The sequence below is a fragment of the Pholcus phalangioides genome, unplaced genomic scaffold (genome assembly GCF_987345545.1).
Source record: "Pholcus phalangioides strain wild (caught in Gottingen) unplaced genomic scaffold, Ppha-v1.0 ptg000041l_1, whole genome shotgun sequence".
In the NCBI taxonomy this organism is placed as follows: domain Eukaryota; kingdom Metazoa; phylum Arthropoda; class Arachnida; order Araneae; family Pholcidae; genus Pholcus; species Pholcus phalangioides.
The window spans coordinates 2,936,152-2,958,632 of record NW_028301627.1 but is presented as its reverse complement, the minus strand read 5'-3'; the positions used below and the strand labels follow the sequence as shown (position 1 = coordinate 2,958,632).

The window sequence follows — 22,481 nt, the reverse complement described above, 5'->3', positions numbered from 1 at the left end:
AATAAATTCATTGCAGAAGGGCAAGTGAAAATTCCGGCTTGGGGCCCACTAAAGATCTCAGCATAGGGCCTTGCTCCAGGATGTGAGGAGGGGGATGTGGAATTCACAAAAATAATCCACAGGAATTTAAAACAATAAATGAAAGAAATAATTTCAGCATCGATATGAGATAATTCCAAAATTAATGAAAGAAATAATTCCAGAATTAATGGAAGAAAATATTCCAAAATTAATGAGAGGTAATTTCAGCATTAATGAGAGGTAATTTCAGCATTAATGAAAGAGGTAATTTCAGCATTAATGAGAGGTAATTTCAGCATTAATGAAAGAGGTAATTTCAGCATTAATGAAGTTATAATTCCAAAATAACTGCAAGTGATAATTCCTAAATAATTGGAAGCTATAACTCCAGAATTAATGGGAGATCATTTGAGAATAAATGAGAGATCATTTGAGAATGAGAGATCATTTGAGAATGAGAGATCATTTGAGAATAAATGAGAGATAATTCCAGAATTAAGGAAAGCAGCAATTCCAGAATAAAAGCAAGAGATAATTCCTGAATTAAAGCAAGAGATAATTCCTGAATTAAAGCAAGAGATAATTCCTGAATTAAAGCAAGAGATAATTCCTGAATTAAAGCAAGAGATAATTCCTGAATTAAAGCAAGAGATAATTCCTGAATTAAAACAAGAGATAATTCCAAAATTAATGAAAGATAAAATTCTAGAATTAATGAAAGAAGTAATTTCACCATTGATGAAAGTGATGTTTCCAAAATTAATGGAAGAAATAATTCCAGCATTAATAAAAGAAATAATTTCAGCATTAATGAAAGAAATAATTTCAGCATTAATGAAAGAAATCATTTCAGCATTAATGAAAGAAATCATTTCAGCATTAATGAAAGAAACAAGTATAGAATTGATGAAAGAAACAAGTATAGAATTGATGAAAGAAACAAGTATAGAATTGATGAAAGAAACAAGTATAGAATTGATGAAAGAAACAAGTATAGAATTGATGAAAGAAACAAGTATAGAATTGATGAAAGAAACAAGTATAGAATTGATGAAAGAAACAAGTATAGAATTGATGAAAGAAACAAGTATAGAATTGATGAAAGCAATTATTCCAGAAGTAATGAAAGCAATTATTCCAGAAGTAATGAAAGCAATTATTCCAGAAGTAATGAAAGCAATTATTCCAGAAGTAATGAAAGCAATTATTCCAGAAGTAATGAAAGCAATTATTCCAGAAGTAATGAAAGCAATTATTCCAGAAGTAATGAAAGCAATTATTCCAGAAGTAATGAAAGAAATGATAATTAATAAAGAAAATAATTCCAGAATTAATGAATGAAACAATTTAATCTTTTTCCTTCTTTTAGATGAGTTTTCTACCCTTTTTTTTAATCTTTAAAACCCAATATTTAGAAACCGAACTGTACATTTCTATGGGCAAATTGCCAGGCGGGAACTTTGTTTTCACCGAGTCACGTGATTTCCTTGCATTTGATATAGCTGCCGTCGCGGGGGCTGGATGCTCCCTCCAGTAATATAAGCTTGATGCCAAGGATTGATTGATTGATGACCGCTCACGCCCAGAGCTGTTGTGCAAGACAACTTCCTCTCTTCACCTCCTAGGAGGCTGGGTCGTGTCGGAGAGCATCTTCTATTTATTCAACAAATGAAAAGTTATAATATACATTCTATGGAAACAGTCCACCAGAAGACATTGAGGATACATACAATCAAGATTAACTAAGAGAGAAATTAAATAAAAATGAAATACAAAAGATGATGCCAAAGGGACATCCAAAACAAAGTACCTCCAAACAGACAGACGACAGGTAAGATCATAAGAAGTGAATTTCCGCGCTCCACTTTATAGTAGGTGCTGCCATCTAATCACAAAGGGACTCATGTGGTGATGATGAAGTTTTAAGTAAAAAAAACTATATTCTTTATTCCGCTCAGTTCCTTATTAACAAAGCTCATAAACTGAACTGGAAATTTAAACTTAAAGGTCGGTTATTTTATTTGAGCATAAGGAGACGTCCAAAACAAAGAACCTCTAAAGCCGGGTTTTCCTAGGAGCAGGTTTTCTGTGCCACGCGCGACGTGAATCACCCAGCGCGACACGCCATCCACTCACCAGTATGGCTGTTTTCCTACAGAGCGCAATACGGTTCACGACAGCGCTTTACGTCGGGCGTTATTGGCTGACTGCTTCTGGAGGAATCAAATGCGTCGTGCGTTTCACCGATCTTTCCTTCATTTTTGTTGTTTTCTTTCCCTTCTCTTCAAACCGGAGTATGCAGACGACAGAGTAACTGATGCCATGGCCATATAATATAATATAGCCGTCCTGATCTGATGCGCCACCCTAGGAAAATACAAACGCGTAGCGTAATTACGTAACATGTTTCTGCCGGTCTAATTCGGTTCACGCTGCGCAAAAAACCCATTCCTAGGAGTAGAACTTTTGCGCCGTGTGCAGCGTGAAAACGCTGATTGGTTAAAAACCTGAAATTTGGATTTTTTTTTTTGGCCAATCAGCATTCTCACGCTGCGCGCGCTGTAGAAACCTGCTCCTAGGGACAACCTGGCGTTAATGAGTAGACGACAGACAAGAAGTCGAAACCGACAATAAAATATTATCCTATTTCCTCAGGAAAATAACAAAAAATCGCCAAAAGTGATTTTACTACAGCTGACCCTGCCCTATAAATGTCATCTTCTTACTGTTGATAGGTACTTATATTAGAATTCTAACAGTTTAAATCAGGGCTTGACAAATCCCAAGCCACAATAACAAGGCCCAACTAAAAAAAATGGTATCCAAAATGCCCAAAATTTTCCAATAGAACAAATATTTATGCTTAGCACCTAAAATATTTGATCGGCACCTGGATTTGTTTCTCTATTTGTCCAGCTGTGGTTATGGCACAGGCTTCACAAATGCACAGGTTAAATAAGAAAAATTATAATTTGCACTTAGGACTTCATAATACAATTTTTTTTTTGCAATTCATTTTATAATAACCTAATATATATAACCAGGGAAAGATTAATTTTTCATTAGCGTGGTTATCACCAACGCAGCAACATTTTTTTTTGTTCTCATCAAAATCACTTATCTGGTTACTCACTCTGTGGGACACTCGTTTGGTCACTCACATACTTGTTCACGCTCCATGTCATTTTTTTGCTCACTCACGTGCTTGCAAACTCTCTAGTTGTCACTTTTTTTTTTCTCCTTCACTGACCTAGTCCCTTGCTGTCAGGGCAGAGGCGGATTTATTAAGGATTACACAAATTTCACTTTTTTTTCCTTCTCTAACAGGTCTTTTAGCCACTCATTCCTCAAATTCGCTACCCCCTGTAAATGAATCACTGTGTGCAATCGAATGAAGACTTGACTTATTCTAATTAACTATAATGCCCACACACAAGACAAGACAGTTTTGACTATTTATTAGCTCTGTTCGAAAAAATCATTTGATCATTTTGTCGCACCACAGTCATTTTCTGCACATGAGGGCTAATTAGACCGGGACCTACAATTTATTGCCGATTTGTTGTTAAAAAATCACCAACAAAAAAGGCAAATAAAGGAAATTACGAAAACTCCTGATTTTTTCTGAGTGTTATTAGGCAAAGTTTATCTACTCTTCAATATTAGATTTCTTGTCTGTACCAAAAGACTTTTGACCCTCCATACAAGTGATTAAGTTTTTTTTTCTTGATTTTAAAAAGCAATTCTAAAGGTCAGAAAGCAATTTTTTGGCCATAATAGTCTGCAATCAGACTCAGTGTTTGTGTTACATAGAATATATTTCATTAAAAAATTCAAATAAAAATTTACAGACAAATTTATTATTGTCAAAAGACTTTTGAGCACCACTGTATACTCAAATAGAAAGAATGAACAACAATATCTTCTGGAAAACTACAAAAAAACATACACACATGATCTTCTTTAATATTCTTTACTTCTTCTACCTTTTTAGTATTTTGTTTTATAAAATAGTACTGGAGTGAACTTTAATAAACATTTTTTGATAGAAACTGTCTCGAAACGGTGAAAACAATAACAAATTTAGGACTACCTGTCATTTTCAGGTCAAATTTGAAGCAAAATTAATGTAATATTCGAAATACAATTGCAAAAAATTCTATGACGAAATGTTTTGTTGTTTTCACAGTACATTCAGCAAGGTGATGAAGCACAGGTTGTGAACCAAATTTAAAGTATTGTGTGGTATGCTCATAAGTTACACCCAAAACCTGTTGATGCATGTAATAATTTTTTGAAATTTCATTGTGCATATCATATATAAAACACTGTAATGAGACAAATAAGTACGTTAGACCTTAGATTTTGGTTCATAACCTTCACAATATATAACAAAATAATTTTGTAATGATAAAATATATAGATTTTCAGAAATCATGTTTCAAACTCAAATAAAATGTCAAAAATACCATCCTTCATAAAGCGTTCAATTTTTTTTCATTCACAGATTACTTGATGTAAAACCGCAACATTAAAGTGGGCCCAACTTCGGTTCTAAGTGTCATACAAACAAAACAGGCCTGTTTTTGATTAATCTGATTACGAAAGTTATCATGTATTGTGCAAGGAAGACGCAATTAACATTATCCAATGAAAACCGTTTCAAACATGTGAAATATTCGATTGTGACACAGCAATAAAGTCATCAATGGATATCTCAATTCCGAAATACACTTAATGTTTTTTAATATTAATCATATATACAGGGTGAATTTGACCTATTCTGTCAAACGAAAAAAAGGGTGATAGATGAGCCCAAGTAGACCATGGAACACCCCACCAACCCTGTCCTATCTTGAACAATTTTCAAGTTATGGTGGATAATCGATTATGAAAAAAATGTGTCAAGTCTGAAAAAACCAAATCAATGTTTCATTCAAATTCACAAGAATTTGTTGAAGTTTCTGAAAGATGTACACGCAAACCAAGCACATATTTCAAAAGAGCAGAAAAATCCAATAAAGTGGCACCAATTTCATCTAAATATCTGGATTTAATGGGAAGCTACAAGCGCTGAAAGATTGGCAAAGTTCAAAATTGAATTGTTGCCAAAATTTTTCATTGCCAATTACGCAAACACTCTTCTAGTTGAAATCGGTCAAATTCACCAAAAACTTGTCCATTACACCAGCTTTTGACAGAGCCTACAATAAATCATATCTATTTTAGGGGAAATTTAGTCTTGTTTCAAAATCGCCAACCAACCAGCATTCATAGAAGTAATTTTAGTAAGTTTTGGTAACAATTCAATTTTTCACTCCACCAATCTCTCAGTGCTTAGAACCCCACCATACAGGTATCCTGTAGACAGAGGTAATGTCACCTAATACGATTTTTTTTTGCTAAATCAAATTTTCACCAAAATCTGTAACAGAAAATTTCTAATTTTTACCGAATATCTACTTCAACAAACGCTAATTTCAGTGATATATATTGGGGACAAAAGAATGAACTTCTCCTGAATCAGAACACTGATATTATTTGTTGTAGGCTCTTTTGAAAGGTAGCACAATGGACAAGTTTTCAGTAATTTGACTGATTGTAGTAGCTACAAAGGGTACGGAATCGACTATTAAAAATTTTGGCAAAAATTTGATTTTGAACTTTCCAATCTTTTAGCGATTGTAGCTAAGCATTAGATCCAGCTATTTCAATGAAACTAGTGTTACCTTATAGAATTTTTTGGTTTTTCTAAACATGGCTTAGTTTGCATATAGTCCTCTGAGAAATTTCACAAATTCTGGTTTTTTCAGACTTGTATTTTTTCCCCATAATCGATTATCCACAATAACTCAAAAACGGTTTGAGATAGGAAGGGTTGGTGGGGTGTTCCATGATCCACTTGGGGTCATCTATCGCCCCCTTTCCGGTTGACAGAATAGTTCGAATTCACCCTGTTGGTAAGGAAGGCTTCCACCCATTTAAGCAGTTGAACATATAGGCCAAGGTTTTGGAGTTTAAGTAGAAGTTTATTGTGGGGCACCCTGTCAAAAGCTTTAGAGAAATCCAAGAAAATTACATCCGTTTGGACATTTTTGTTGATACTGCTTGATAAATCATGTATGAAAAGAGCTAATTGGGTAGTTACTGATAAAGATGGCCGAAAGCCATGCTGATTTGAGAAAAATAAGTTTATTGAATCTAGGTGTGAGCGGATTTGTTTGGCAACTATGTGCTCAAAAAGCTTGCAGCAGGTAGAGGTGATAGCGACGGGTCTGAAATTAAGGGGATTTGAAAGAGAACCTGATTTATGAATTGGGATAATCTTATTAATTTTCCAGTCAGATGGCAAGGTTGATGTGTTTAATGATATGTTGAAGATAATCAAAAGATAGTCAGAAATTTCATCAACACAAAATTTGAGAATATTATTAAGTTTAATACTAGAACAGCTGGAGCAGTCATTTTGACGGTTTTTAATTTTGAAAATGCTATAATCTCGGCAGTATTTGACATACACATCACTTTTGCATTCATTACTTTTGCTCTTATCTCTGTGTATGAAAATTTGAAGACAATGAAGGTTTTAATCAGGAGATATCAACGTTTATACCTAGAACAGCCAAGAGCAATCATTTTGACTTCTATATGTAAATTGTGTATATTTTCTCCTTGTGATGGGCGTTTATTTCCTATCATTCCCTGATGGCACACACAACCCAACATATATTCAGGAGTAACATAACGCATATAAGAAATATAAATAAAATAACGAAATTTGTTGCATCAGGTTACTGGGCAATCTAAAGAGCTATTGACAGGGACAGTATGTATCCACAACCAAAACCCTATATCTTATTGAGCTATAGTCTGTTATCAAAGTTGAAGATTCTTTTTCTGATCGTTCACCTGGCAAGCTCAGTTTTTGTTTTGGTTTGACATTTCATAACTCTTCGTGCCATCATCTGCTTTAAAAGCTTTCATGGAAACAGAGGTTCATTCACAGTGTGAAATAGAAATGGCTGTGTTCATTCATAGTGTGAAATAGAAAAAGGATGTATTAGAACAAAATAGTCAAATCTTATCAGCGATGAATGATATTTCGGACAAAAAATCTGAGGTTGAGGAGACTGAAGATACAAACTCTGACAACGAAAATCATGATTTTCTGCTGTATCCACCCGAAAGAGAAAGTAGTGATTCCGGAAGTGTCCTACCTGAATCAGATAGCACTGACAAAAAAGAAAGACAAAGATGTATTTTTTTAATTGTATATTCTTTGTACGTTAATTTTTATTATGAAATTTTAATAGTGCCCCCAGTTTTTCCTTGATAGTGCAAATTTACAGTGGCAAAATAGTATATGTTATTCATAGCGTGCGTGAACAATTAAATAAAGTGAATAAAAAAAGACAGTGACATACATATAAAAATGACATACATCATCAAAATGGACGATGTGATGTAAATGAAATATTTATCTATCTTTTTTCATGGTAAATCTTGTCCACAGTTGCCCTCTAATTTTTCATATTTATAGTTGAAAAGTCCTTTTATGGACACCCTGTATGCTTAAGAAAACTCAAATTTCTTCAAAATTAACAAATTAACCATGTGGGGGGGGGGGGGAATGCTTGTAATTTTTATTGTAAAAAGTCAGTGTGATTAAATATATTGCACTAAAAAGAAACAGCAGCAAAATGACTGCCAGCAATCTTTTTGGGTATATCGTATAATCCTGCTCTTCTAGTGTTAAGAACAAAAACAAAAAAAAAATTTGGGCACCAGTTCTTTAGTCACCATGGCGATTTGGGATTTGTCAAACCCTGGTGAGGACATATTTCCATGCTAAGCTATTTGCTTGACACACTATCAATTTCATTTGAACTCCCTTCAGAATGAATCAACTTGTGCTTCTTCAGATAAGAACTGGTGGAAAACTTCCAGTAACAAAGATCACATTCAGGTGGCTTCTCTCTAGTGTGGACTCTTTTGTGTCGGTTAAAATTACTATGGTCAGAAAATTCTTTACAACAGATATCAAACTCATGTGTCTTCACTTCCGTGTGTACAATATGTGTTAGTTTAAACTGTTACTTTGAGAAAATGTTTTATGACAGATATCACACTGGTGTAACTTCTCTCCCATGTGGACGCTTCTGTGCCATTAAAAATTGCTTTAAGCAGATAATACTTCACTACAAATATCACTTACATGGCTTCCCTTCAGTGTGGACTTTTTTGTGTCGGTTAAAATTTTGAGCATTGGAAAATTTTTTACCACAGATATTACACTCATGCGTCTTCTCTCCAGTATGGAGTCTATAGTGTAATTTTAAAGGGAAATGTTCAGAAAATGTTTTACGACAGATTTCACACTCGTATGGCTTTTCTCCAGTGTGGACTTTTTTGTGTCGGTTAAAATTGTGAGCATTAGAAAATGTTTTACCACAGATATTACACTCATGTGTCTTCTCTCCGGTATGGAGTCTATAGTGTAATTTTAAAGGGAAAAATTCAGAAAATGTTTTACAACAGATTTCACACCCGTATGGCTTTTCTCCAGTGTGGACTTTTTTGTGTCTATTTAAATCGCCTACTCTGAAAAATGTTTTACCACAGGTATCACATTCATGTGGCTTTTCTCCTGTATGGAATTTTTTGTGAGTGTTTAAACTGCTCCTTTGAGAAAATGTTTTATGACAGATATCACACTGGTGTGGCTTCTCTCCCGTGTGGACTCTTTTATGTCGGTTTAAACAGCTGCTGTTAGAAAACATTTTATTGCATACTTCGCACACATGTGGCTTCTCTCCCGTGTGAACTCTTCTGTGAATCTTTAAATGGCTATTTTGAGTGAATGTTTTACCACATATTTCACACTTGTGTGGTTTCTCTTCCGTGTGGACGCTTTTGTGCATATTCAAATTGCTGCCACTAGAGAACATTTTAGTACAAATATCACGAAATGCGTGTGTGAATGTTTAAATTACCTACAAAAGAAAGTACTTTACCATGGATTTGTACACTCGCGTGACTTCTCCCCAGTGTGGACTGTATTGCATTGGTAAAAACTGTTAAATGTCAGAAATTGTTTTTGACTGAACATCACACATGTATGGCCCTTCTCCACTTTGGACCCCGTATTGGTGTTTAAATTGCCAACTCAAAAAAATATTTTACCACAGAATTTTCAGTGTGGAGTCCTTTGTATCAGTTCAAATTGCTGATGTAAAAAAAATGTTTCATCACAATTATATGGCTTCCCTCATCTATTTTGCATACATTTGCATTTTTTGCAAAACAATCCTTTCCGCAAAATTCCACTAGTGTGACACCTCCTCAGTGTCAAGTTTTGTGTGCTTATTTAAAATGTTGATCTGATGAAATGTTCTTCCACATATGTGGACCTCTTTTTTGTGTATATTTAAAAATTGCTGATTTCTGAAAACGTTTTACCAGAGATATCACACTGATGTGTTTCCTACAGTGTGGGTATTTGGTTGATAAATGTTGACAGAGCCTAGGTGATGTGCGGTTTAAAAGTAAAAAGTGTGGACATTTCAGTCTAATGTTTTTATGGACACTATTCTAAATCTATTCTGATTTCTTCGAAATCCCTATTCTAAATAATTTTCGTCGATGATTTTCTGCCACACTGATATTTGTGTGAGTTTTCTTCAGCTTGAGATAGATCAAAAATTATATATTTTGTATAAATCGATATAAAACTGGTTATGCCTTCAATCTCACAGATGATTCACCCATACTATTAAAGATGTGTTTGAACGGAGAACAGGCAACAAAATCTGTTCGTTTCAGAAATTCTTTTGAAGTCTGGTGTTTTTTGAAACATTTCCTCTGCATATCCTCTTATAGAACTTCTGCTGTTTCATCCCGCAGATTGTAATGGGAATCTTATCTGCAAAAGGAAAAATATCATCATCACAAAGTCTAAATCTATTGCAATCAATTTTTTCAAGGTCAATTTTTTACACATTAATTATGTATATTTTTCAATTTTAAAAAAAATTGTTCTTGTTTGTGATGTCTATGTTTGTGCGAGTTTCATTTTTTTCCCCCATATATTTTTTATTTAATGTTTTGTTTATTTTACATTTCTCACCATGCAGTAAAAACTTTGCAAAAAGTTTGCAAAAAGTCTTTTTTGTGTTGTGTGTGTATATTTTCTCGTTGTTGATCTTCACGTATTTTTTTTATTTGGCATTGATCATTTCGTCTCGTTTATGCTGTATATGTCTTTTTTAATTTTTCTGTTCATGTCATATGTTTCACATGTTTTATTCATTAATTTTATTCATTAATTATCACGTAAATTTTCAATCCCCCATACAGGCATCACAGCCTTTGAATGATAAATGTGTTTCACAAAACTAATGTTTAATCTATGTATGTTGAAAATGAATAAATTTGATTTGAATGCACAAGCCGGGCTACTATTTAAGAAAGTCTTTCTGCACAGAACTGGCAGACCAACAACACGAAACTGACATAACATGAAAATTCAAGAATTTACTATATTTTTTTCAAAATATGTAAGACAAGTGACAGCACCAGCAAGAACACAAAACAAGCACAATTCTGATGACAGAAATACTTTAGGGGCTCCACATACACTTAGAACACACATTCTAGCATATGCTGATTCGATAGAAATTCCACAGAGGAATGTGCACAGGGTGCACGTATGGTTAAGTAGTAATGCCGAATTGTACCACTTTACTTTGGTATTTAACTGACAGAAATAACAAGAGAGGGAATAGTTGATAAGGTTTTCGTGGCCATCATTTGATGAAAATTGTTTTTCCAGTTTGAAGATCATTTGAGTTAGTTCTCAATTTTTCCCCAACACTAGTTCAACCACTTGTGGAACAACTGAAAAAAAAGAAGATCTGTGGCCACGAAAATAAAAGAACATGAACGATGCTGCAGAATGGGCCAAACAGAAAAGTCGGCGGTGGCGGAGCATGTGCTTAACGACAACCATAGTGTACAGTTCAGCAAAACACAGGTAATAGCTAATGTTGACCACTTCTTCCCACGAATCTACAGAGAGGCTATTGAAATATACAAGCAAAAAACAGCTATAATAGAAAAGAAGAAACTTTGAAAATACCAGCTCTCAGAAGAACAAGAACCTTCCCTTCCAGATCCAGCAACAGAATGACGACAACAGCCAATCAGATAACTCCACATCTCTCGGCCAATCAGGTTCTCCCAGCATAAGAACTGTTTTCAATTCGCTGCCAGCCGTAGAATCAACTGACCATTCGCAAAACAATAGTGTACGTAAATAATTTGACTTTGATCCAGTTTTATCAATTCTCCTGATGATGCCAACCACTAGTGTTTTAGCCTAAATTAGGTTTTTTCATCATAAATTTAAATGATTGATGAAACTTTCATTATATTTTGAAGCATATCTCCGTTTACTATGTATCATTTGATGTTGATAAAGAGGAAAAAGGAAACTAAATCATCTATGATCATGATATAAAAAAGTGGACATTCGACAGTGAAAAATCAGATACGAAAGATATAACATGAATTTGAAGTCGTTTTTTAAAAGTCAAATCCAAAAAAGTTGATCGAGCAATAAAAGTAAACTTTTCAATGAGTTCAAAAGTGATATCAGATTTAATACTAGATATAATCTGGTATTAAAATATGTTTCCGAAATGACCATAACAGAGTTGATATTTTAAAACAGGAAAAATATTGGGACATGAATTTAAAAAAAATTTTCATAAGGAAAAAAATGCTTTCAAAATTTTACTGTCGTCAAAGCACAGCCATTTGTGGCCAGGCTTTGAAGATCCCTGGCCCAGTCCTGTCTTTTGATGTTGTTCCATAACTTGTTTGTCTTTATACGAAAATATGTCATGGTCTCTATCCTATCTACACACTAAAAAACTTTGAACACTCCCATTATGTCTGTAACATTATTAAGGCCAATGTTAGTATTTGACGACGGATAAATGTTTTAATAACTGAAGAAAAATTATGCTCATAAATATATTTTTTAGATTCACAGGTCATTTCATGATTTGCTTCTGAACCATAACTTAAGCTTGAATGATTGAGAGTGTCCAACAAAGTTAGTTTGAATTTCAACTTCTCGGTAAACATTCAAGTAAGTATTTATTACTTTAAGATTGAGGGTTAAAATAAGTGAAATGTAACAGCAGAGATAGATAAAGGATACTTTTCCCTTTTTCGCTATTTGTCTGTGAAAATTTCTATGAACTGATTCCATTACTAAACGAAAGCGATTATTTTCAAGGGTTATTTTATCGACTTCAGAAATCCATAAAAAATATTTAAGTTAAGTAAAGTTCAAACACAACATCTTTAAAAAATTGACAAATAACTGATCTTATCAATAATACAAAGCATGTTGTTGGTTGTGGCCGATTGCGAAGTGTTTCGTTTCTACTGAACTTGTCCAAATCATTTTTCCTCACCAGGGGGAGTTATCAATACAGATATTTCACAAAGGGGAAATTTTTCCACCATAAAATGCACAGGAACAGCTATGGTATCATAATCCCTTATTTGTTTGGCGATTCCCTTTCTAGACTGTTTGCTGGCTATTATTATTATTTGGTTGCTATTTCTTTTTTTGCTATAGGTTATCCTCTGAATGTGACGTCATATTTAAAAGTTCTCTAGTAAACAATAGGCTTTACAGCAGCATTTGAGCTTATCGAGTCCATTAACATGAGCACACATTTTTGAAGCTCTTATTTTTTTGTTTGTTATACATTTCACCAACATGTCAGTTTGAATTTGTTCTCAGGATTACATATGAATTCTTTCAGGTTGAACACACATTTTTTATATCTCTATTTTAATTTTTTTTTTCATACTGGCCATTATATCCCGCAATCATGTTTTTTATTGAACCCTAACTGCAGTATCATATTTGAAAGAGTCTGGGTTTACCAGGTGTACAAGTATGAAATGCGGATTTCAGAAAACAGATGGTGCACCAATGCAGTTTGTGCTATAAAGATTTGACACTGCGCCATCTTGTTGTGTCATCAACAAGTGTCAAATGCGCACGAGTGATAAATTGGAAAAGTGGGTGCATAGTGTTGTATTGTTGTGTTCAATATGTCGAAAGTTATACTGAACAAAGAGCATTCGCGGACAGCATTAATTTTTTTGTTTTCATTTGAAGAAAACTGCTGCTGAATCATACCAATTACTTCGAGAAGCTTATGGTGAACATGCTCCATCGCAAGATACGTGTGAATGATGGTTCCGGTGTTTCAAAAGTGGCGACTTCGATGTTGCAGACAAGGAACATGGAAAACCACCAAAAAAAAAGAAGATGTGGAATTGGAAGCATTGTTGGACGAAGATGATACTACACAGACACAAAAACAACTCGCAGAGCAATTGGGCGTTAGTCAACAAGCTGTTTCCAATCGCAATGCCCCATGACAATGTGAAATGATCCTTGACAATGTTCAATGGTCAATGTGCAATGCTCCATCACATACGGCAAAAGCGGTTCGCTGCACATTGGAAGCACTCAGCTGGAAGTTCTACCCTATGCGGCTTACTCACCAGACTTGGCTCCTTCCGATTACCACTTGTTTGCATTGATGGGTCACACACTTTCTGAGCAGCGCTTTGGTTCGTACGAAGATGTGAAAAAATAGCTTGATGAATTGTTCGCAGCAAAAGGGGAAGATTTTCACTGGCGTGGTATTCACAAATTTCAGGAAAGATGGGGGAAATGTATAACAAGCAATGGGGCATACTTTGAATAAAGCACTTTTTATCGTTCTTCCGAATTTTACGTGTTTTTTTTTTTAAATCCGCATTTCATACTTGTACACCTGGTATATATAAAAAATTAATTAATTATTTAATTATATATATATTATTTTCAAATGATATTTATATTCGAAAGAATATTTATTCATGTATCAAGAGAGATAGTCATATTATTGATGACGATGTTATATTTTTAATTTCCATCCCCTTCATTTAGTCTAAGAATGTTGTTTTGTTATTGTTTTTGGCCTTCATTTTTATCGTCATTTTTCATTTTAATGTTGACTCATTTTTCTGTGTAATTTCTTTCTTTAGCAGGAAAGACGTCAGAAAGAATAATCTTTTTTCACTCTAGACCAGTGGCTCTCAACCCTTGGAAGCCAGCAGCCCAGTTGATTTCTTTTTTGTGAGGGGAAGCCCTGTCATACACATGACTGATAAGGAATAAATGGGGAAAAATGAGATAGTGAATCATTCATGGCCTGGTTTGACTGATTTCAGGGCCCGGCAGTTGAGAAGAACTGCTCTAGATGACTTCTTTTCATGCTCTCAGATTTTTTTCTTGTCAAAGAAAATCGCCAACAGGCGAAGAAAATTGTCATATGATTCTACAGCTTTTAATACCATTATCTACACAAAAATCTTACTATGAAATTAATATAAATGAATCAGTTTAAACTCCTGACATAAAGGAGCCGCAGTAGGATTATCATGAGGATTGACAAATGCCAAAAAAAAATATTGGGATACTTTCAGGCAGTGCTGTCTTAATGCATGGGTCCACCCACGGCACAGGGCCTCACAAAAATGCGATCCCGTTTACATTTTCTATGATTTACCAAGTAGGGCCTCCAAAAAAAAACTTGACCCGGAGGTCCATGATACTCTTAAGAAGGCCCTGCTTTCAGGACCTGGATGCAAGAGTTAAGAAATTTCACCCTTGCCATCCATTACCTAGAAGATGACCTATTTGTAGAAGATAATAATTAAATACCATCATTTCGATACTAAATGACAAACCCAAGAATTTGTTGATCCATTTTTTGAAATGACCATAACTGACAGAGAAAAATTAACGAAAATGGATAGTTATCTAACAGTACCCTAACCAAAACGAAAGCATTAAAAACTGCACAAAAACAAATCTTGTTAGTGCGCATCTGAAAGAATAATTCATTAGTTAAAAGCCTGTTTACACACCTTAAGTGATTAAGTAGTTAACTAAATAATGTGTTACTGATTGTTCAAAAAAAGTGTCCACACGATATATGATTAAGTAGATCCTCATCGAGGCCAAGTGCAACTGGTGCACTTTTTACGGGCAATAAGTTGCCATTGTTGGCGCGCTCTGGTCCGTTGTTCTGCTGGGTTGTTGTTGCTCTAGAACAGTGGTTCTCAACCTTTTTTTTTCCATGGCCCCCTTTCAACCATTTCTCATTCCTGTGGCCCCCCTTGCGAACATGAATAATTTCCTACTCCCCTTCCTTTCTCCCCCCCCCCCCCGTTTTCCCATTTAATTATAATAGAGATATTTAATTATAAAAAGATAATTATTCAAAAATTGTCTGAAGTAGAAATATTTTTGAATTTAATTTGATTAATTTTTAATTTATGAAAATAACGAAAAAGCAAAATAAACATAATAAAATACAGTAAAAATGGAATAAATCCCTTGAGGTCACAAAGGGTCTGTATCATCGTAATGTTACTTTTTGTGAAGTTTATTGTTTAGTGTTTTTCTCAGTTTGATTCGTTTGTTTTATGTGTTGTGTCAGTCCAATTAAAAAAAATATATATTTTTAATCAATGTGTAAACTCTAAGCTTGAAGACGGCACAATGTCATCAAGTTACTCTTTACTGGATGAAATTTTTATTATTTCCAAATTAGTTTTTTTTGTGTAAAAGATTATGGTTTCATTGAGAAATGTCAGTGTTTTAGCTTCCAAAATATGCATTCTTATAATGATAAAAATCGCAAAAAGTGGTAGCAAGCAGTTTTGTTAATTTTATTCTCTTCGTGCGGATAAAAGTAGTGTAAAAGTAGTAATGTGTGCCACATAAATGAATCACAATTGAAAAGTTCAACCTTCCATATCGTTTTCAACAATAATACATGTATCAAGGATATAGGTTCATGTTTCAAGCCCTACTATGAATTTAAAAAAATGAACTAAAATATGTGTGAAAATTTTTTAAATATTTGTTTGAACCATTCATTCCAGAGAAATCATGTACGCAGTGACAAAACTGTTCGCGTGAACATAATAATGATTCATTATCAGGATTTCAAGCCCAAATATAAATAATCAGATTCTCAAATAAGAAAATCATCAGTTTGTTGACTTCAATTTCGATAAGGTGAAAATCTAATATTTCATTGGATGACAAGCTACCTTCAAGTGGCTTTTTGGTTCATAATGTGACCGCTCTCTTGCAGGCGAACGAAGCAACGTGCAAGTTGGCTTAAACACGACATAATATTTCTCATAACAGCACGTACTATATTTAATTTACAGGGCGCATAGGTAACGGGGCATATGGCATTTTTTACTGGCGAACCATTGGTCCTAGAGGCATACTTCCAGTTGGAAAAAGTACCCGAATAATTATGTAGTACTCAGATATTTGATTCATGTTGCTAGGGGTTGTGCATAGTTATTAAAATAAAAATGTTAACTTTTTATACGGACACCCTGTGCTCCAAAACCCAATTGGAAAGTTGTTTCTTGGTCTCCAACAAAAAAATTCAACGTGTTTAAGTTCAAATTTTCACTGAGATATTCGAAGAAAGTCTGAAAAAAAACAGCATTAAATGAGGGGAAACCATTTTACCCGCATTTAATGCTGTTTTTTCCCAAATTTCCTCAATTTTTCGAATTCTCATGTCTCGGTGAATATTGCACTTAGAAACGTGAAATTATTTTAGTTGGCATCGGGAAAGACAGAGCAACAACTTCTTAATTGGGTTCTTTGGCACACGGGGACGGTATAAAAAGTTTTTTTTCTTTTAGATTTTATAGCTATACAACCCCTTACAACATGAATGACATATGACACGTGATGATTTGGATACTTTTTCTAGTTGGGTATGTCTCTAAGACTAATGACTCACCAGTAAAGTGCCGTACGTCCTGTTACCCATGCAGCCTCCAAATACACATAAAAAAATAGTTAGAGACGAAATACAGTCAACTCTCATTTTAACAAATGCCATTATAACGGGAAAAAATATCGTTTTAACGAAAACTTTTCTAATCCCTTGGATACGCTTTGACCAAAGCGTATTAATAAAGGGTCTTTGATACGCTTTGGGTTTGACTGTATTTCCCCTCAAAAAAAAAAAAAAAATCTGACATTTTTGCAGTAAAGTAATTGAACTTCGGCAATTTGATCTGAAAACAGTCCTTTTTATAATGATTATGTCCTTTTTACTTTTATAAATTTAAGAAGGAAAAAAGGGTGGGAAGAAAAATGGCCAAGACGGGCTCGGTTGTGCGTAAATGCCTCGAAATTCCACTTGTGCGCAAGGGGATTCGTGCCTCACTCTCAGTTTTATGACAAAATTTCACATTTATGAGACGTTTGACTACGGGCACGAGATTAATCTCTATATATATATATATCTTTCAATATTAAAATATTTCATTTATACGAAGCACAATTTCAATTATTTGACGTTTTCATTTTGGTTCGAACTCCAAATCTTTGGCATTTAGATATCATTGCTATTGCGCCGCCTGGCAGTCGAGTGGTTAGGGAACTAGCTTCTCACTGTGAGGTCTGGGTTCGAGTACCGGTTCGGACATGGATGTTTACCAACCGACACTAACAAATTCCCTCGGCGGATCATGCTGATCCCTTAAAAATACGTGAAGATCACGTTATTTAAAAAAAAAAAAAAACTATCAAATCCAAGCAGATTGTGAAAACGCGTCGCTGAATTGGTTTTGCATGCGTATTATCAACACTAAAAACCATAAATTTTAGGTTGACAGATACAAAGAGACGCATTAAGCGGGTTGTGGACATATCAAAGTGAAGACAAAGTGAGAATTTATTGCACTTTTTTTAGAAATCAGCAGATGCAGTGAGTCTCAAATAAACGGATTTAAATTGCTTTAAATGTAGTCATACGCCTTTTTAGAATTTTTTTTCTAATGTCCACAACATTGTTCTTGCAGGATAGGAAAATTGCATTGAAATTATTTAGGATGCTGCAGGCCAGTAGTAGGGCAGTTAAAAGGAAGCATTACAGTATCGATTAAAAAAACGTTAAAGATGTGGTGTCAATCTTGGAGGAAGTCCCAATACAGGGGCAGCTCGAGCTTACCTGCCGCCGGGTGCGAAGCCTCATGTGCCGCCCCTACTGGCGACCCTGCCAGGAGGCTGATAGGGATTCGGTGAAGGGCACCTGGAGATAAACCTGGTTTTTTTTCAGAAGAAAGCCGCACATAATTGTTTACCATGCAAAACGTGTGTGTGTCCTGCTTTCGAAGTAGAAAATTTTTTTGTTCTAGAATTATTTTACCATTCTTAATAAATGCCAGATAACTTAATCCTTGAAAGAGCACTTATTTTTGTGAGCCATCATCATGATGATATCAAGATGATATTTAACGGGGTAATTTTTATTAAGAAAATTTTTTCAAAGGTGTTTCTGGTATTCCAGGGGCCGGACAAGTGAAAAACCGCATTTTTTTCTTCTTCAATTTAATCCATACTATTATGGATTAAATTATGAGTGAGGGTACGGGCCCCTAGGCTGAGATCTTTTGTAGGCCCCCTCCCAGTCAGATTTCTCACGGCCCCTTTTATAGTAAATTTATAGCCTGAAAAAGCCAAAAAATTATGAGAATTATCCCGGGCTGTTGTGGGGGCCATGGGTGAGGGAACCAAAATGCACACATGGCCCTTGTAATAGAGTACAGGGGTGGCGCTTGGCCATGCGACCCAATGCGACCACACGGGGCACCGCTTAAGAGGATGCTAAATCCGGGGTGAATGAGTAAAAAAAAATTCCATTGGCCAAAAAAACCAAACTGTCGGCTCTGGAGGGGCGCAAAATCCGAAATGAAGGGCCGCAAAAAATGTTTTGTTAGGAATTGTTTGGATAAATTGTGAGGGAGGGGCATGACCTTCTAAGGGTAGGGCTGACAGGGCTCCAGCTGGAGGTCCGGGACTAAATCCTTAAAACTTTTCTTTTTTCACTCTATGAATTAAGTGTAGAAGGGGCCCCGTGGAAAATTGGGCATGGGCCCCCCGAAAGATTCCCTGACGCAGGAAGTAGGGACTATGGAGGGAGCAATAGGTAGGAGGTGCAAAAAATAAGTCCCACACGGGTACAGATTTTGTCTCGAGCCGCCCAGATAGGCTACATTCTTGTTTCTGGTATTGCGATCAGAGGCCTTGTCTATTTTCTCAACGTTACCGTTGTCGAGGTATAGTATGACTCAAAAGCGTGATGTCGTGAATTTTTACTCTGCTAAATCTTGTTGTCTTAAGTAAAGTCTACGCTGCCGCACCTTACAACCTGCCGCACCCCTTGCACCCTCGCGTAAGCCACCCCTGTCCCAATACATAATCACAGCAATGTAGTTTTAAAAAATTAAATTTCGCGGGTATTTTTCCTCGTGTATGATTTGGTCTCTCGGAGTTCGTTATAACTGAATTCGACTTTCTTTTCAGCAGAGGCAATGGATTGTTTGCACTCCCCTCAAAATTCATAAAAAATACCCCAGAGCAATCATTCCCTATTCGATTTTTATAAATATATTCCCCATCAGACCAGTCAGTGCTGGCTGAAGATAGCTTTGTGCTAAACTAGATGGCTATCCGTCTGTAATAGCATGAAAACGATGGGTTTTTTACAAGCTTTCATTTTTCACCCATCTACTTCTTGGATTACATTTACTACCAGCACTCAAAAGAATGTCAATGAATGGTCAACAAATCTTTGTCTGTTTTCTTTCTGGCAGCTCTCTTTGAATGAAAAGTCTGAACATGCACAATTTTCTGTCTTACAGTTACTCCATTTTTCTTAAACCTCTTCTATAGTTTGTGTCAGTGCCTACTGTCACCCCCAAGTCGTAAATCACCGATATTACATGAACCACTTTTTTTTATTTCCTTCCTCGTGTTAATGTTACTTGAATGGGGAAAAATTACGAAAAAGATATTCTATGCGCACATTTTGTTTGAAATTAAATTTTTTTAGTCAGAGTGACTAAAAAAATTTAATGTCACAAATTTCTTCGTGGCCCCCGTATCAGTAGCCGTGGCTCCCCTTTTGCAAGATTTTCATCCGTGGCCCCCCTGGAATATCTTAGGGCCCCCGGTTGAGAACCACTGCTCTAGAATGTTCTGAAGCTTTTCTGAAAAATTCTGCCAGGTGGTGTTAGTTGTAGTAGCGCGTCTTTTCAAACAGCCGTACAGCCATTTTGTCGTTTGTGTCTGTTCCGAGTGTTTGGATTACATTTTGGTCATCTGGTCAGGTTGTATGGTTCCCTTTTTTTCCTTTATTTAAACAGTGCCCGAATTTTATTTAAACCCTGATCGATTTATTATTTAAACAATGCCCGGGTTTTATTTAAACCCAGATCGATTTATTATTTAAACAACGGTCCAGGCTTTATTTAAACAATCCCAGGTTTTATTTATACCCTGATCGATTTATTCTTTCCAACAGTCCGGGTTTTATTTAAACCCCGATTGATTCATTTTTTTTCCACAGTTTTATTTTTTAAACAATCCAGAGTTTATTTTTGTTTATACCATTTGTTTTTATTGCTTTTTAAGCCGGGTTTTCCTAGGAGCAGGTTACCTGCACTGTGTGCAGCGTGAAAACATTGATTGGTTAAAAAACGTGAATTTCATGTATTTAACCAATCAGTGATTTCACGCTGCACACATTGTAGAAAACCTTTTCCTAGGAAAACCCGGCTTTACTGTTTTCTATGCTGAAGATTTTTTTTTCTGGCGCACGTAGTGTCTGGCGGCTTTTTCTCGGTCCATCGTCCATATTTGGCGCCGGAAAAAAAGTCGCCAAAAATCCCCAACCAGCCCCTTATACCAAAGCTGTTCCCAGAAAAAATAAAATCATATTAATTTCACTAAATTACTTAAGCATTTACCAACTAAATGACACATGAACGTCCCTTATCATCTGCATACATTTTAAAGCGCTTGACAACTTAAAATTTAGTTAACTACTCAATCACTCAACACATGTAAACAGACCTTTAGCTCAAGAGATAATTAAAAAATATTGGGAGGAGGGACCCAGAATCCATGACCCAACATGCACCACTGACCTGCAGTCGAAGAGTTGTGATGAGCGAATCAGGTCTGAAGAATCAGCAAATCCTGTAGAGATTGAGTCCTAATTGGTGGCGATAATTTAATGATAGTTTGACTTTAAGATCGATGATAGCATTCACATCTTCCCTTGACTTGTTTCACGTAATTTTGCACCTATCTAGGGCAAGAAAAGAAAGAAAAAAAACAAAGACAAATACAAAATTAGTGTATTTAGATTGTTGGTTTTTTCGAGTGAGAAAGAATTTGATGCATAAGAAGCGATAAAAATCACAATTTAATTGAAAGATATTTGAAATATGTATGAGATATTTACCATCATATACATATACAGTCAAACCTCGTTAGTGCGTCACCCGGTTAACACGTCACTCCACTTACCGGATCACTTTTTGGAAGTCCCAATTACCCTCAGGCAGGAATTGGCACAGCTATGTCTGACTCCGTTTATCGAGTCACTCCGCTTATCAAGTCATATTTTTGCTCTCCCAGGAGTGACTCATTACCGAGGTTTGGCTGTATATGAATACACACATTCATTCAGCAGCATGAATTTTTACGTAAAAGCATTTACAAGCACGCTTGACTTGACTGTAATATTATTCAAGGCTCTATGCATCCATGGCACATAAAACTCTCCCACAAAAGATGTGTATAAAAATAACATCCAAGAATGCTTGAAGAAGATCAAAGAAGCCTTCTGACCAAGCAGGTGCAAGGATACAATACAATACAATAATAATTATACAGGGCTCTCGCCTACTAGGACGTACAAGGATAAAGTAAATAAAGGTAAATATTGTCGACTATGACTGCATACTAATGTGGTAAACAAAGGATGAAGTTTGTAGTCGTTGTTGTCTTTTGTCTCTTTCTATGACGTCATCGTCGTCATTTCCGAATGGTTTCGCCATCTTCCGAAAATTGAATCGTCGTCTTCCATGAGTTTTAATCCATCGAATTTTATATTTATATCACAAGTAATGTAAGCTCGATGTTTGAATTATAATAGGAGTGTGCAATGTGAGTTTTATCATAACGCTCTCCGAAAATTATCGCAAAGCCACTGCAGAATACGACGATGATCAGTTTCTCGGGAGATGGCGCTTGTTCCGCGGAATGAAAAAAAATGATTGGAAGAAATAAAGCACCAAAAATTGAATCAATTTTATTCTAACAATAATTTTGAAGACAGTTTAATAGGCATGAAAAAAAAGATCGAAAGAGAAATAATAAGACGATGATGTCACTTGAAGAAAAAATTGATTTCTAAAATCTCAAAACAACTACTACGAACTTTCTCCGTTGTTTATCTCTGGAAATGATTTTTGGTTAC

General features: G+C 35.3%; 1 long non-coding RNA gene across 1 annotated transcript; it reads right to left on the bottom strand.

The window, feature by feature from the left end:
- Nucleotides 1–3,913: 3,913 nt before the first annotated feature.
- Nucleotides 3,914–21,929, bottom strand: LOC149065058 (uncharacterized). The gene is made up of 3 exons (XR_016195684.1): nucleotides 21,720–21,929; nucleotides 21,142–21,305; nucleotides 3,914–9,943 (listed from the first exon to the last, which is right to left on the bottom strand). It is a non-coding gene; the product is annotated as an uncharacterized LOC149065058 (long non-coding RNA).
- Between the last annotated feature and the right edge of the window lie 552 nt (nucleotides 21,930–22,481).